This window comes from Labeo rohita, chromosome 4 (genome assembly GCF_022985175.1).
Source record: "Labeo rohita strain BAU-BD-2019 chromosome 4, IGBB_LRoh.1.0, whole genome shotgun sequence".
NCBI classification, from domain to species: Eukaryota; Metazoa; Chordata; class Actinopteri; order Cypriniformes; family Cyprinidae; genus Labeo; species Labeo rohita.
The window spans coordinates 21944504-21960318 of record NC_066872.1 but is presented as its reverse complement, the minus strand read 5'-3'; the positions used below and the strand labels follow the sequence as shown (position 1 = coordinate 21960318).

Here is a 15815-nt window from a genome sequence, read left to right as displayed (position 1 = left end):
TCTTTCTTTCTTCAGTCGTAAAGAAATTGTGTTTTTTGAGAAAACATTTCAGCATTTTTCTCCATATAGTGGACTATGGTGCCCCGAGTTTGAACTTCCAAAATGCAGTTTAAAGACATCCCAGCCGAGGAAGAAGGGTCTTATCTAGCGAAAAAACTCCTTTTTAATGTACAATCTCATGTTCTCCCTCAACTTCAAAATCGTCTTATATCACTGTTTTACCTTTTTTGTTAAGGGTCTTTGATCTTCTTTGCATGTTCACTTGACTGGGTCAGTACTTTTGCAGCTAAGTAGGATGATTGGAGTTTTTCGACATAACCTAACTGTCTTGAGCCAAAATACACAGAGTTCAGGCAGAGCAAGACAAGACGAGCGTTTGAGATTAAGAAGTATTTAAATTGTATTTTTTTTTAATGAAAATTACCAATCGTTTCACTAGATAAGATCCTTTTTCCTCGGCTGGGATCATTTATAACCACATTTGGATTTGAAGCCACATTTAAACTGCATTTTGGAAGTTCAAACTCAGGGCACCATAGCAGTCCATTATATGAAGAAAAATGCTGAAATCTTTTCCTTAAAAAACAGAATTTCTTTACGACTCAAGAAAGAAAGACAATACAATATCTTAAAACACACAAACTAAGCTTATTTATATCACGTCTCACAGTCATAAACCAGACCTCCAAAAAGAAAAGAAAGAAAGACATTAACATCTTGGGTGACAAGGGGTGAGTACATTATCTGTAAATCTTTATTCTGGAAGTGGACTTCTTCTTTAATATATGTGACCCTCAACCATAAAACCAGTTTTAAGTAGCATGGATATATTTGAAGCAAGAGCCAAAAATACATTGTATGGGTCAAAATGATTGATTTTTCTTTTATGCCAAAATCATTAGGATATTAAATTAAGATCACGTCCCATTAAGATATTTTGCAAACAGGAAGTACTTTATTTAAACAACTTTAAAGGTAATTTTCTCAGTATTTTGATTTTTTGCACCAGATTACAGATTTTCAAATAGTTGTATCTCGGGCCAAAAAATGTCCTATCCTAACAAACCATACATCAATAGAAAGCTTATTTATTCAGCTTTCAGATGATGTATAACCTACCCTTATGACTGGTTTTGTGGTCCAGGGTCACATATTACTCTGAAGTTTTATTATTACTGTTCTCAATGGTGAATCTCATTAAATTACAATACAATTATAATCATTACTATTATTTAAATATGATGGATTTGTTGTGTGATCAGTGAGTAGGATTTTGTCTAGAGCAGCAAGCTCTCAAGTGGCTGTAGAGGCCAATCCTTGACTTGCAAGCTTTAGCGCAGATGGGCCAAGGAAAGATTGGATTGCAGCTTCTGGCTACTTGAATACGTTTGTGCTTTTCTTGGGCAGTTGTCACTCTGCATTCTTCAAACTCCCCAGCAGCTTTCTTTGTGATGGTCTTCCCAGGTCTGTCTGCTGCTAGTGTCTCTGAGTTTTGGGGGTTGTATTTTTTTTTTTTTTCATTTGATTGTGGGGTGAAATATTGCCCTGTATGTTATAAACTGTTATAAAAGAGTTTAATAAAATCTACCCCAAAATCTGTGGTCATGGAATATAAATTAAATAATGTATTATTTGAGAACACTTTTGTGTTGTTTTACTCAAAACATTGCGGTTGAGTAAGAGTCCAGTGTGAATAATGTCATGCTGCGATATGACACAAGCCCACTCCACTTAAGTCCACCCACATACTGTACAGCGCAGCAATCACACAAAACACTTGAACAAGCTCTTCTGACTGCATGTACCAAACACATACAGTCACATACAATATACATACAATATCTTAAAACACACAAACTAAGCTTATTTATATCACGTTTCCCAGTCATAAACCAGACCTCCAAAAAACACGTCATGCTACCCTTTCAGAGATTATCCACAATAATGCACATCATCGTCCATGTGTAATACACATCACACATGAAATAATGTCTCTCTCTCATACATGCACACTCGAGGGTTAAGGGGTTCGGTTATAGTACTTATAACTAGCTCAGTGTAAAAGCAATACAATAGTCTATACAACAGTATGCAACAATCGAATCATTCATTCAGTAATTTAAATAGCATGTATGTGTGTGGTTAGGTGCCATATGAATTCTCTCTCTCTCTCTCTCTCTCTCTCTCTCTCTCTCTCTCTCTCTCTCTCTCTCTCTCTCTCTTTTTCAACACTGTGAATTTCCCTGTCTGCCGTAAATTAAAAAAGCAAAGATGGAAGCATTTAGGTCATGTACTTCCAGGACTTATGCATCTGAGCAACTCTTCAAATGAATGGGAATACTAATGGATAGCTTTTAAAGATTGCAGAATTATCGGTTTGAACTCAGCATGGACGGACAAACACAAACCATGATTCTTTGGCTTTCCAATTCATTATAAGACGTTCAATAGAATGGAGCATCCACATACTTTAGGCCATGTAGTGTAAATCATGTCTTTCCTAAAGTTACGTCAGTAACTACTGACCTCAGTCATGCATCCCAAAGAGGTGAATTTCCACCATTCCATTGGAGATTTCCCATAAAGCTGTCTTTAATCTGCTTTGCATCATTAAATGGAGGTTACATTAATGCTGCAGAGTCCAGGGAAAAATAAGTCGATGTGGACGCTGCCATTTCAATCTTAATATAGATTACACAGCTCATCTGCCTTCCATAGGCGCATGTAGGCGGCAGTAGTTGACAGGCCTGGCAGAGCCAGAGCACTCTGAGTCATATTAATATCAAGTGTCTATTTTTTTAGGTTTAGTCTTCTCAAAAGACATTTTGTGTCCACCACAATAACAAAGACATGAAAATACATAAATGAGAGGACACTATTCATTGTCCACTCACATGAAAAGCATACTTCAGCTGGCAAACATGTAGTGGAGTTTGCAGTTGAAGCAGATAGAGAAATGGGAGCTTGTCCAGAAACAAGATTTGAAGAGTTGTATAGTGCCACCTGGTGGATATTGTCAAAACTTATTGACAATGTACAATGCATTTGAAAATTAAATGCATATTAACAATATTTGGAAGATTTGTTAATATATGTGCATTAATACAAGCTGTATTTACGTAACATTTTAAGTTTAAAGTTCTTCTAAATAGCAATAAAAGTTCTTAAGTAAGAGTTTTCTCTTAAAGGAGAAGTCCACTTCCAGAACAGAAATTGACAGATAATGTACTCACCCCTTGTTATCCAAGATGTTCATGTTTTTCTTTCTTCAGCTGTAAAGAAATTATGTTTTTTGAGGAAAACATTTTTTCCATGTAGACTTATATGTTGCCCCGAGTGTGAACTTCCAAAATGCAGTTTAAATGCGGCTTTAAACGATCCCAAATGCGGTCGTAAACGATCCCAGCAAAGGAAGAAGGGTCTTACCTAGTGAAACGATCGGTTATTTTCATAAAAATAATACAATTTATATACTTTTTAATATCAAATGCTCATCTTGTATTACCCTGCCTGAACAGTTTTTTTCCGGTTCATGACAGTTAGGGTATGTCGAAAAAACTCCCATCTCATGTTCTCCCTTAACCTCAAAATCATCCTATATCGCTTTTTTGTTAAAGGTGTTTGATCTTCTTTGCAAAAGAAGTTTGTTCATTTTGCAAAAGACTGGGTCGGAACTACTGCAGTGATGTAGGATGATTTTGAAATGATTTTTTAAGTTGAGGGAGAAAATAAGATTGGAGTTTTCCGACATACCCTATCTGTCTTGAGCCAGAATACACAGACTTCAGGGAGAGCAAGACAAAACGAGCGTTTGAGATTAAAAAGTATTTATATTGTATTTTTTTTATGAAAATAACCAATTGTTTCACTAGGTAAGATTCTTCTTCCTCGATTGGGATGGTTTACAACCGCATTTGGGATCGTTTGAAGCCGCATTTAAACTGCATTTTGGAAGTTCAAACTCGGGGCACCACAGCAATCCATTATATGGAGAAAAATCCTGATATGTTTCCCTCAAAAAACATAATTTCTTTACGGCTGAAGAAAGAAAGACATGAACATCTAAGATGACAAGGGAGTGAGTACATTATCTGTACATTTTTGTACTAGAAGTGGATTTCTCCTTTAAAACCTTCACAAAGCTGCTGAGAGCAAGTTTTACTAATGAACAGGGAGAAATCGTCAGCGCCGATAGTCTTGTGCGCAGTGCGCCAACATGTAGTGCTGTTGTGCTCTGGACGTCTTGAGTTTGAGTCCTGGCTCGTGGACCTTTCCTGATCCCACCCCCCTCTCTCTCCCACTTTGTTTCCTGTCATTGCTATACCGTCCTATTGAAAATAAATGTGAAAATGCCAAAAATAAATCTAAAAAAAAAAAAAAACAGGGAGAAATCTTAAACTCAGCAAAAGGGCAATATTGACCTCATTGCTATAGATGATGTCATCAAGCTTACTAATTATGCCCACTGTGATTTAAACATAGAACTATTGTGGAAGGGGAAGGTATCATGTTGCCATACTCAAAGGTTTTAAAATAAAATTGTTGCCATATTCATTTGAAGTGTCAAAAATTATGATTTGCAAACGTTAAAAAAAAAAAAAAAACTGGACGCATAAACGACTGGGAAATATTTCTAAAATGTTTACATTCCAGAGCAGATTGCTGGCAACATTGCATTGTGATTTGGTCTTAGCGACTTAGTCTTCTTGACTACCCCTAACGTTGTAGGAGCCGATTTTAGCACTAAAACACTTTGTGGAAATACTATTATAGCAAAAATGTAGGAGTCCTAAAAGGAAGACTGACACATTATTCTTTCACATAAGTTTCTCTTAAATCAACAAAATTGGAGAGAAAAATCTCTTTTTCTCCTCCAATTTCAAAATCGTCCTACATCGCTGTTTTACCATTTTGTAAAGGGCGTTTGACCTTCTTTGCACATTCACTTTGTAAACACTGGGTCGGTACTTTTGCAGCAATGTAGGACGGTTTTGAAGTTGGAGGAGAAAATGAGATGCAAGTTTTTTGACATACCCTAACTGTATTGAACCAAGTGCGCAGAGTATGCATGCACATGACAGAGCTAGACAAAACAAGCATTTGAGGTTAAAAATATTTTTTTTAGAAAAGACATGAACATCTTGGAAGTTCTTCTTGAAAATGAATTTTTGTTCTGGAAGTAAACTACTCATTTAAGATGTTTTGTGAATACAGCCCCAGTTGTTTATAACCAGTTCTTACATACCTCTCCTTAACTCTGACTAGCCAACTACTGCTACAAATTGTAAATGATTTGGCTGGCTACAGTCATATACAAAAATAATTGTTATCAGTATGAATATTTATTTATTTTCATAATTACTTTTAAGATATGATGCTTTACAGTAGACATGCTATAAGGTTGTTATTTGTGGTGAACCAAACTTATATAATAGTCTATTTAAAAAGAAAATGGAATTTGGACAACAGTGTCATCTCTCAAATGTAAGGACTGTATGTGTAGATCAACTGCAAAAATGTCAACACAACCTGTTGTTCTTCAACCTCTTAACTTACAAACATAACTTGCTGAAGGCAGACAAAATCTCATTCCTAAATTCTAAATGAACTGAAATGTCAGTCAGACTGGAGACTGTGATTTCAGCCAGCTTTTGTCATTTTTTAAATGCAATATGCAATATTAGATGGCCATTGAATGGACTTTGGGTGGTCCCTGATTTACTGTCTGATGCTGAGACGGGGACAAAAAAAACAGAGATATTTTAAATGCAACATATTTTTGCATGCTGTTCCTCCTATTACAAAAAAAATGGAACATTCCTTAATATCGTGACAGAAAGGAAGTAACATCACTTAAACACTTTTTACCACATGACAGTAAAGAAACATAAACACATGCATATGATGTATTACATATGTAAAGATACATTGCGCAGGGTATTTGTGAATCTGAGTGAAAAAAAAAATATTCATTGCTTATTTTTTACTGTTGATCAAGTTTACACCACCCTTTTAAATTCAAATGGAAATTCCATTCGATTTACATGAAAGCAAAAACAAACTAACTAAAAAAATAATTTTCAGAAGTTTTAGGCCTTTTGCACCCTATTGATGAAAAGTGCCAGGAGCTCGGTGGATGCTGTGGGCTTTGGTGGACATGTGGCTTCTGTGCTGTCAGAGTGTTTATGTGCATGTAACCACTGAAGCAGCGTAAACTAACTAGAATACCCAGTGAAGCAGAATTTGACCACAAGAGTCTCATGGGAGAGAGAGAGTGGGAGAGACAGAGAGAGAAAGAGAGAAAACTGTATATTTTTACCTGTGTGATGTGGATCTTTTAGACCCATTTAAAATAAAACAAGAGATTATTTTTAATTTACTTAAGTGAGGCCTAAATGAAATAAAAACTGACCATATCTATGTCTATGGTTTGAAAGTATTTTCCCAGTGATGGAGCAAAGGCCTCGTCGCTGTCACGACAATGCCATTTTTGTAAGTGCATGTCTTCAATGCAAACATTGTGAGAATGTCTTCAGTCATAGTTTACAACACCTATTTTAGATTATAGACTTAAAAGCACTCGCCTTTCTCTGCTTGTGTGGTACACATGAGCAGCGCTTCACAGAGGTCCCCTCTGGCAGCTGGAACAGCTGTCCTCATCCCTAAGCGAGGGATTTCTCTTTCTGTGAAGATGAATGAGATGACAGCGTGTGAGAACATTGTTTTCTTCAGACTCAGTGACCTGAGAGCAAGTGAATAAAAGAGAAATGCATTACAGTACTATTGTGTGGGTCTAGGTTGCTTTCATGTACAATAATATTTGCAGTAAAGGATTTGATGTAAAATAGGATAACATTCACCATTGAAACACAATGTGATTAGAATAGCTAGAAAGGATTATTAATAACTGGCATGTACAGAATAGTGCTTGATTTTTATTTCCTAAATTGCTAAATCTTACAGAACATACTGGTCGTCAACCTCAGGAGGAACTACATTTAGCTTTTCCCTACACCCCATGTTGCTTTGCACAAATTATGGGAGTAATGTCTGTTGAACTGTTGAAAAACATGAATAAGCAAAAGTCTTTCAGCAGCACTATTACAAAGGTTGTACAACACTTGTAAAGGCCCATTCACACCAAGAACGATAACTACCCTGATAGCACACGTACATCACAGAGACATCTATTTGACGTCTGCACTGACAACTTACAGACGTCTGTTGGATGTTTGTACTCAGCAGATGCTTTCCAGATCAAGTGATCTTTAACAGACATCTTGTAGACATACGTGTGCTATCTGGGCAAAGAGTATAGAAGTACTTCTATACTCTTTGATCTGGGTATAAAGATAACTATATTAGCGTCCACACAAGTGGATGATATCGTCTGTTTATTCGCATCTATTTATTCACGCTCATCTGCCACTTTAAATTCTCAAGCTCGTGACAGCAGGATTAATTCTAATTGGCTGTCAATGTTTTTATCATTTGTCAGCTGGAAAAAAATTTTCTGAAAGTGATTTCAACGATATTGTTTCTCTGTGTCTTTACCGTTATAGCTGTGGTGTGAACTCTGCTATTCTTTAACACTGAGAACGATTTTTAGAATGATATCTTTATCATTTTTTTATAGTTATCATCCTTGTGAACTATTAAGAAGAACAATGATAGATATTTCAAAGTGTAATTGTAATTGTCTGTTATAAATTTCAGGTACAAACCCAAATATACTTCAAATATACAAATATACTATCACAGAGTTAGCACTTTTTCACCAGCATCTTTATTCTGTATTAGGTCACTAGTCAAAAATTAAGGTCAATCCACAAAAAAAGCAGTTACCAAAACAAGAACTACCATTCATATTTTATAACCCAGTAGGTTTGTTCAGAAACATGGATAAAAGGTGGTTAAATCTAAGTTAAATTAGTAATAAATAAAATGTCAGAATGGGCAACAAGGTTGCAGATTTTGTTAAAATAAAATTGTCACTATTTTTTTTTTTTAATATGTATTATCCAATACACAGTCTATTAACAAACAGTACAGAAAAACAAAAATATTTGTAATTGTTTTTACAATAACTTTGGAAACAGTCAGCTTGAACCACTTTTCAGCCTTTTTTTTAATTGCTGAATTTGGAAACTCATTTTTGTGCAGAAATTAATCAAAGGTACAATGGAAACAACAGTCTTTTAAAATCTATGGTTCAGTGAGAAGGCATAAAATGTCAATGAAGATGAAGGTTTTTGTTTGGTTACCAAATGCTTAGCTTTTTTTTTTTTTTGTGGTTACTACACTTTAAAAATAAAGGTGCTTCAAAAGGTTCTTTGCAGCGATGCCATAGAAGAACAATTTTTGGTTCCACAAAGATCCATTCAGTCAAAGGTTAAAAGATTAATTTGGTTTAAAGAACCATCTCTTCCTTTTACTTTTTATGAACCTTCTTTCACCACCAAGAACCTTCTGTGAAACACAAAGGTTCCTCACATGTTAAAGGTTATTTATGGAACAATTTAGACAAAAAATGTTCTTCTATGGAATTGTGAAGCACCTTTATTTTTAAGAGTGTAGGGTATTGGGAGTGGTTGATGGGGGGTTGCTTATTTTATAGGATTTTCCACCCATTTTGTCAGTCATCAGGTCATAACCAAAGTCTGATCTACTGTATATCTAGAACAAATTCTGCAGGATAAGCAGTAAAAATTAAATACTATAGGTCCTTGGGGGTTCTTCGAACCATAAACTCATGTGAAGTTCTAACTGTGAGGCTTGACCAATCAAACATGCTCAATATAGACCCGCTGAATTATTACAGATAAAGTAATAAATGAGAAAAAAGGCCATAAATAAGACCATGAGGCATGTAGCTGCATGCAGGAGAAGAAGATCAGTGTATCAATGAGTGGGGTGTGCAAGTGTGTACTCGATGGATCGGGCCCGCAGGCCTTCTGCATATGCTGCGTAGGATTACACTGATCCAACTTAATACTTAAGACCAAGGCATCATTCATAACTACAGCCACCATCTGGCACCGCTGCCCACCCGAGCAGCCCATCAGATTAACTTTGAGAAAGATTCCAAGAGCGGGTGTGTGCTGCACTCTCTAATACGTTGGATGGGTCAGCATCACCGTGCGCTGCTTGAGCGGATTCGCGACACAACAATAACCCATGACACCCATGACCCAAGAGCTTCAGTTGCAGCAGTGTGCTTATCCATCGTAAAAATGCATTGACAGGAGACCAGCTAGCCAGTAAGTGACTGTTGAATGGGTCAAAGGTCAGAGGGGGTGTTGTATTAAGTTTTACGCTGTTTTCAGACTGCACATCTTATGTTATTTCTACTTCCTTGCTCTTGTTTTTTTTTTTTTAAATTGATTTATTATCCTGATATTTTCACAAATAATAATAATAATACTTTTTTTCTGTTTTTAAATTTTTCTCTGTCACAGATCCCAGAAGAGGAGCCATAATCATGACAACAGATTCTTCAAGACCTTCTAAAAACCTCTGCAGAAACCTGTGCCTTTGATCAAACCCTGTGAATCAATCGTTTTTGTATGGGACCAGCATATGATAACTGATACTGCACTTCTGACAGACACCTTTTATGGACTGAACAGGTGACATGTGGTTTTTTAAGCCATGATGTTCAACAAATCCGTGTAGAAGAAAAACTGTCTAACTCTGTGCAATATTAGTCTGTTTTAAAGTGAAGTTTATGTCTAAGTAGATTTTGAATGACTATGTTCTTTTGGTTTATTTTTGTAAAGCTTTTCCTGATGTATATTTTTCTAAAACAATATTATTCTCCTACAGAAGAGATACTATGAACATGAGAGAAAACATTGTTAGGCAAAGAAAATGCCTCCTTTTTTAGACAGAAAAGCCATAGTACCTCTCATTGACAACAGTGATGATGTTTAGAATGGCATTTGCTGAAATTCGGTGTCATCCTTAAATATGTGTGTCGTATAATTTTATTTGCTGTATATCTGAGTGATTCTATAATTTAATAACACAAATAATAAAATAAGAAATAAATATTTATATAACTATTTTTTTAAAAAGTATATAAATGAATAATTTAATTTTGGATTTTCTTCAAAACATATTTTTTTCCCGAAAGGAGAAGAACATGTTTTGATATTTAGATCCAGTGTTTATTTATTTATAAAAATAATATGATTTGGATCATTATGATCATTATTACCATGTTTAAATTCAACAGCTATTTTTGCTTTTCTCAGTGTGTGCTTTTTCAAACAATATGTTTGGGGTTCAAAATGCACATGTGATGAAATTTCTCTCTGACTACGTAAAGAAACAGGAAAAAATGCAATATTATACTATACTAAGAAAGTTAAATATTTTACTTCCTGCTTGTTCACAAAAGTTGTGTCTGAGGCACTAGCCATGCAAGGCCTAACGCTGAAGTTACATGATAAAGACAATTATGTTACCCAGTATATTAATCATAGGCATAGGTCACTATATATTTTGTCATTCAGTGTTGCTGAACAAAAAAATAACTTTAAGCTACAAATGAAATAATGTTCAGTTGTGTCAACTGTGTTGCTAATGTCAATTATGTGACCCTTACTGTCAACTGTTACCTTTTACCTACAATGTTTTTTTAAGATATATATATATATATATATATATATATATATATATATTTTTTTTTTTTATTTTTTTTTTTCAATTACTTAAATGCTGCTTCCGACATGCTAAAAAAGTGCATTTTACATTCCCACAGGTAGGACGTTTGCATAACAATCTCAAAAGTATGAAAATTAAATACCACACTTTCATCTGCAAAAAAACAAACAAACATCAAATTCATCAACGTCTTAAAAGCTTTTAAGTGGACTTTGAAAGTGTTGTCAAATACAGTATAAAAAGCACTTCTTTACTGCATATCTGCATTGATGTCTCTGTAAGAGAAAAGTACTGAGGCTTTGAAATACATTATGGATTATTTCTGAATGCTTGATTACTTGTAGTAGAGAACACTTGTGTCCTTTTAAGCTGATGTCTTTGTACCGGCTGGCCTGGATGTGGCTACATAAGGATATGTAATTTGTTGCGAGTCTAACAGCATCTAACAGAAGTTTATCTAGGATGCTTGAAGTTATTTTCTCCTCCTTTTCTGATGTCCATGTTATGACACATATGTACAATATTTCCAATATTAAACCACCTTGACGACTATCGTAACTAAATCATGTTTTTATTTTTGGACAGGTGAAGTAAAAGGTAGAGACTTATCTCTTATATAGTGTGATGTGAATAACTTGCACTATGTGTGACTGGCAAAGAAAAAAAAAATCAAAATTTATGGAGAGTACATTTTCTTAATTCAACCATTATTGGCAAACAGTTTACTTTGGACTTTGGCTACAGTATCACATTAACACATAAGAATTTATTATTTATTGTTGGGTTAAAAAAGCTTCTCAATACATGTACGGGTATAAAATTGTACTGTAATCATGTCGATATAAACAGTGATTTATTTGTTACTTTAGACACTTCTAAATCAAGTGTTGCTTATTTTCTGTTATGAGAAAGAAATATCACATTGAGCTATAGTTTAAAATGTTATATTTGTTACTGTCCTAAAGAATATAGTCAAGCATTTTAAAGCAATTTTACCCATTTTGAAGCAATAGCCAACAAAAAGGCAATTTTAAGGATATCAACTGAATTGCTAAAAATAAATTAATTCAATCTGAGATGAACAAAGGAATGCTAGCACAAGTGCCAAATCCCACAAAAAGTAAGGATTCCAAGCAGGCTTCAGACTGCATGCACCCTTCAGAAAACTGCAGACAACACTTGAGATAGAAGAAGATAAGGGGGATCTAGATAGAAGAAGATCCCCCAATAGGACATGATATGCCGAAAAAGCAGCAATGTACACTTTCAATGTGGAAGCCACCAGTAATTTAAGTCACTCGGAATGTCACATGTTGCTGGATCGATCCCATGTACCCCACACCGTGTAGTAAAAAATTCTAATGCGTAACATAGATCTGTCAAGCTCCCAATACGAAACATAGATCTGTCTGAGTAGCGGATGCTGCCCTCTAGCTTAGAAAAGACGTCCTTTCTGGGGGTACATTTTGGTAACAAAAGAAAAAATTGGTCTGGCTTGCCATCACAGTGCCACGAGTAGCACCCTGTGCTTGCAAGGGAAGATCCTGTTCAATATCTCCCATAACAGAGGAAGAAGTGCACTATATCTGGATGAAGCCTCTATTCTCCTGAAAGTAATTCCCCTGGAAAGAGATTTTAAACTTTTAGTAACTTACAGCAATACACAGCACTCTGGTTTCACTTAATTAGAAATATATATAATGTACAAACCATTGTTAATCATTTTAGGTCTACATGTTTTCATAAAATATTGACATACAGAAACTTAACTGAATTTAACTAATTATTATTTTGGATAATAATAATGTATTGTGCAGTACATTGTCATTTCATATGTGTGTTACAGTTGAGGTCAAAAGTTTACATACACCTTGCAGAAGAATCATGTGTATGCAAACTTTTGAACGTGGTCATTTTTATAAATTCAACTATTATTTTCTCTTGTGGACTATATGGAATCTTTTATGTGAAATATCTTATTCAGGTAATTACTAAATTTAAAAAAAAATAGCATGTGGTTTGTATGATCCCTTATTTTGATAAAATAATTAGCATTTTGCAGATTCTGCAAGGTGTATACATACTTTTGACCTCAACTGTATGTTTATAAAGCTTTATGATGAAAATCATATATTCTATTGTATAACTGCAAGTTCGGTGTGAATAAATTACATTAATCAATGTGAATAAATTAACATTATAAAGCTGTCTTTAACTGTGCCACTGTGAGAAATGTAGTTGTTTACTACTGTAATTGGTCTGAAGTGGCCATAATGGTGATTGGTAATCCCATTTGTTTGGACTCTTTGACCTTGAATATTCATATTCAAATTTCTGACTAGGTCATGTCAGATTTGATAAATCAAAACATTTGTTAAAAAGACAACAAACTGAAACATGAAATAAACTAATTGCTTGACTTTAGGTTAGTCAAACTCTTCTTTGCATGAGCATTTTATTTTAGTGTTATTAAGCATGAAGATTAATCAATAACTTTACTCATAGCTGTTTGTGGATGTACAGTATCTTTCATAATAGTGACGCAACTGCTTAGATACATCTTTGAAAGATGTGACATCAATAATCAACATACAAAACACAACAATAGTAACACTTAAATAAAAACAACACAACATACACCAACATTACAAAATAAACAATCAACACAAACTGATAAAAGTGAACCAAAAAGTAAGTAATAGCACAAATAAAACCAGTAAAAATTAAAAAACTTTAGAACATGATCTATTCATGCTGCACTGCATGCTGGGAACCTTCATAGTAAATATGCTCTGTAGAAACACAATATGATGCTGTTTGATTACAAGAAATTTCTAAGAGTGCAGTTAGATGCAAGAGAAGTCCCACTGTGAAGTTATTGTGGAAGTAATGTGATTATTAAAATTTTTAACAATGTACCAATGCCTTGTTAAACTCAAAACAGGCAAGAAACACTTATTGGAGGTCCATATATTTGCAGTGAAGCTCAAGGACAGCACATTAGAAATGGGCACTCAAGTTAGTGACTTAGCTAAATTTAATAGACTTGACCTGAAATGACTTCAGACTTGACTTCACTCTACAAGGAGGAGTTGGTGAATATTTTACACACAACTCGAGTCTTTTATCCTTAATTGATATCATAAAGAAAGAACCTGGAATTTACTTCTGTGCTTTTACTATATCTGCTTCATGTATTTCCTTGTTGATGTAGATGAGATGCTTATCATAGTGATCATGTTCATTGTCTGAGAAAACTCTAGAATAAAGTTAAGGCAAAGTGGTCTCAGAAATGTATCTTCTAAAATGCTAACTGTGGTTCCAAAGTTATTGTGAGACGTACTGTGTTCTCCACAACTGAAAAATCCTCCTGAATCACCATAAGAACAGATTCCAGCAGTTGCCTAACAAAATGAATGATATGAATACCCATTTTTATGCATTGCCTTTCATGCAAAACATTTAGCTTGGAAGCAAAGTGTTTGTTGACACTGTGAGTGATTTACATGTGAACTTTGTTTATTCTTCATTCAAAAACTGGACATGGTATGGAAATAATCAGTGCTTTGTAAAAACATGTACATCACATGGCCACACTATTGTGACATAACTTCTTTTTGTGTCCCACGGGGGATAATAGCCATACAAGCTATAGGGGAAAAAAGGTGAATGTAACAGGTTGGAATGGAGGAGGAAGTGTTTGGAGAAATATATTAATTATTGATATTTTGTTATTATGGAAACTAGGGATGTGCCGAATAGTGAATCTGTATTTGGAAAGGCACGAAAAAAGAACAACTCATTCTACTGAACCACTAAAGGGACATGGTTATCTGTTTGCCAGTGGTTGCCTGTTACATTACAGTACATAAAATTTCACTTACCACATAAATAGAGTAATGAAAGATAACTGATAGGACGAATGATGGCGAATGATTTCCAGATCCTGAGCACCACTGAAAAACATCTAATCTATAATCAAACATCAACATGGTAAGTACTTCTGGTCTGTACTATACACAGAGCAGGCTGCGTGTGATTACGAATCTCGAATGTGAAAGTAAAAAGTGAGTGTGCACTCAAATGTGATTTCAATAGCTTGCATATTAATAATGCCCACAATTTATGTACAGTACCCAATGATGTAATTGCGAGAGAAAGCACTGAAATATATATATTTCCTCCCATCCTGTATTTATTCCCTTTAGGGGTTCTGTAGTACAAGTCATTTTCTTTCCAAACACGGTATTCGGATTCGGGCACATGCCTTAATGGGAAGTGTAAAATACTTGAGTCAGAACTACCCATACTATATACTGGTGTGTTTTTGTATCAAAATACTAGTGTGTTTAATGTCCAGTGTGTTAAAAATGTATGAAAAATCGTAAATACTGATTAAAAATTGTGAACCCAAGAATTTATATAATTTGAATCATGAGGTACCGGAAGATTCCCAACGCTAATACTGTTATCCTTCAAAAAAACTAGAAATATCATGTCTGAGTGTGACATAAGACATCTTTCATTCGTCTGTGCCAATAGCCTTGTGGTTAGTGTACTAACATACAGCGCCATTGCGCTACGGATGTCCCGAGTTGGAATCCCGGCTCATGGACCTTTTAATAGTTTTAATACCTTCATTAAGTTTTAATACCTTCATTTACTTATACTGGACTCAGACAGTTTGAACAAGATGAGACAGTAAATAAGCAACTTCACGCAGCTGTGAAAGTGACATACAAGCACCTTTTTAAATTATTGACAGAGATTTGTTTAATCATACCATAAAACAGTTTGCTACACGGTTTTGGTAAAATGTATAGATAGAGCACACACACATTTTTAATGCATTGATTTATTCTCTTTTTTTTTTAGTCCATGTTTTATGTATTAGTTTATTTTTTGCATTATTTTATGTATTAGTTTTTTTGTTTTGTTTTGTTTCATACCTTCAGATATAAAATTGATATAAAACAGTAAACATACTGGCCCCAAATGAGAAAAATGCTGTGGGCCCACATAGAGGAGCTGTGTGGGTTTTTTGTGGGCAGTCCCCTGTAAGCTTTCCAAATGGGCCCAAATGGTTTGTCCCATAATAAACCTATGGATACACACAACGGGCCCAGACAGGCAGTTTAACCTTCAGT

At 34.8% G+C, this 15815-nt stretch overlaps 1 protein-coding gene across 1 annotated transcript in view; it reads left to right on the top strand.

The window, feature by feature from the left end:
* Positions 1-12820, top strand: part of LOC127164027 (potassium voltage-gated channel subfamily A member 1) — a 29514-nt gene extending 16694 nt beyond the window's left edge. The window contains exon 2 of the mRNA XM_051107665.1: positions 9459-12820. The gene's annotated coding sequence lies outside the window, so the exon portion shown is untranslated. The remainder of the gene's footprint in view (positions 1-9458) is intronic.
* The last annotated feature ends 2995 nt before the right edge of the window (positions 12821-15815 follow it).